The sequence below is a fragment of the Podarcis filfolensis genome, assembly GCF_964270895.1.
Source record: "Podarcis filfolensis genome assembly, chromosome: 1".
In the NCBI taxonomy this organism is placed as follows: domain Eukaryota; kingdom Metazoa; phylum Chordata; class Lepidosauria; order Squamata; family Lacertidae; genus Podarcis; species Podarcis filfolensis.
In genome coordinates, this window is record NC_139604.1 from 117,697,348 (window position 1) to 117,699,672 (window position 2,325).

General features: G+C 39.5%; 1 long non-coding RNA gene across 1 annotated transcript in view; it reads right to left on the reverse strand.

Annotated features, from left to right (window-relative positions):
• The window catches only part of LOC310766533, a 6,990-nt gene extending 5,085 nt beyond the window's left edge, over nucleotides 1-1,905 (reverse strand). The window contains exon 1 of the long non-coding RNA XR_014550217.1: nucleotides 1-1,905. This exon is cut by the window's left edge and continues 100 nt beyond it. This is a non-coding gene — a long non-coding RNA (uncharacterized lncRNA).
• Nucleotides 1,906-2,325: the final 420 nt, after the last annotated feature.

Here is a 2,325-nt window from a genome sequence, read left to right on the forward strand (position 1 = left end):
TTTTAAGGCAAAAGCAAACTGCCATTCTTTCCTGCAACGTGCATGTGTGTGTGTTTCTCTGTGTTGGAATAGGATGCACGTTCATTTAAGGTGGTTTTTAATTTCTTTTCTTCAATCTTGTATCTCATGTATCAGCTTGCGCGTCAGTGTTTTGGCAAATAACGGTGAGTGAAAATGCAGAACGCCCTGCACTTGCTCTGAAGCGAGAGAACGAGATCAGCAGAGAAAAAATAGGAAACAAACTTTATTTGCTCAAACATGAGACTAAATACAGAAACACACACAAACACAGAGAGAGGGTTAAATAGAATATTACAGCAAGGAGAGGCCCCGATAATAAAATTGTGAAACCCTTCATATATATTTTATTTAAAGAAACAATCAGTAAATCTTTAAAATAAAAAAGTGATTGTCACCAGGCCATGCCAATTACTTTTCCTGTCAGTGTTAACCATTTTGCCTAAAGCTTTGTTATCCTAGTGCTGTAGATATCAGATGAAATGACATGAAAAAACTGCAGACTTTTTCCTTCCAGCTTCCAGCCTCCGCCTTCCCCTCTTCGCCGCCTCCCCTCCCCATCCCTTACCTTCCCACAAACTGCACTGAGCCCTTTGCAGGCCATATATAACAAGCATGGAATGAGGAAAATCCTAACTTTACTCTGCAGGAATTTCAGGCAAAACAAAAGCGGCACTTGGGAGAAGAGAGAACTTTGTGATCCAATTACTGTTCAAATTAGGGAAAGGCATACGCCAGACTTATTCCTCTCCTCCCCCTTTTCTTTTTCATTTCTTTTTGCATCCTCTACATTTTCTCATTTTCAAATGTGTCCTGGTAATCTTCAAAATAAGAATGCCTATGGTATAGGGTGTGTGTGTGTGTTTTACGTCACAACCGATCTGATTGCTTATAAACTGAATGTATGTAATCAGCTGTCGAGATTATGAAAGCATAGTAGATTGTAAAATTAAAATAAAATAAGGCACCTTCCAGAAAACACCCCTTCCCCAATTGTGTTTTGTTTATCTTTCCCCCTTTCTCTCTCTCTCACCATTTGCTGGTTTAATGTTCATTACAGTGTTAATATTACATATGATAAACATTACCCCCACCCACCCATCCATCTCATTTGTGCCCTTTTTTTATCTCAGTTCTTAGTGGCTTCGTGTTTTATGGCATATAAAATATTATAGCACTTTACCTTTATTTGAGTTGCTAGGAGAACATTCTGCAGAACATCCAAACGTTGCTTTCCTTTAGTGGGAAGGAAGCACAGCAGTTCTGTTTTGTTTTTAAACCTGGCACTGAAAGCGTTAACTAGACTTCTGACTGGATTAAAAACAACAACCACCACCTGACTTTTCCTAGTTTTGAAAAATAATAATTGCCTTTTTATTCTCTATCTCTTTTTTTGCTCACTCGCCTTTGATATAAAAGATAATAAACTCAAACTCACAGGAAACAATATTGAATCCCATGCCACTTGAGAGAAGGAAAAAATGTTTCCCATTTCCCTAGTCCGTTTTGCCTAGCACAGGTAAACTCAAAACTTTTGTTTGCAAAGTTTGCGCAAGTTTGTGGAAATAAAACCTCGTTTTCCATTTTTATTTTTATTTTTTTTAAAAAAAGAAAGATGGGGTCTCTGCAGTAGCCAAATGAGGGGATTTGGGGTAACTGTTGTTGTTTACTTGAAGCGGATAAAACACCCACCTTAAACCCACCCTCTATTCGGTTCAGTAGCACCTCCATACTCCAATAAACCGTTTTCATTCCATCTGGCGTGCGTTTGCTCTGAAGACATTTTCCTGTCAATCTCTCCCGCCACATTAAAAACCTGTCATTACTATTGCATTGCTGCCTGGCTCCAGAGATTTGTCTGACTGCTTTATTGCTCCTCTCATTTTTTTTCTCCTGCTACAGCCAAGAAGCAGAAATAAAGGTTTGTTGTTGAAACATGGCCGCAAGGAAAGTAGGAGGCACACATCTGTCAAGGTATTACCTTTCTTCAACCAGGGATTAAGGTGTTTTACTGCAGTCGCTACTGAGCAGTCACACTGAATAAATTTTCTCAGTAGAACATAAAAATGAACTCATACATTTTGAACTAGGTTTCATTCTTTCAACCAGCCCAGATAATTATGCAATGGCATCACAGTGGGGGTGGGGGGTGGAGGGGAGTCAGGAAGGGGGAATTCTTTCCCTGTCAAATTTGCATTATTTAAATACAAAGAAAGCCTGAGAAGAATTGAGGAGACTGAGGCACCACAGCATTGGGGTTGTGTGTGTGTGTGTGGGGGGAATCATTCTCCATCTTCCCTTCCTCTT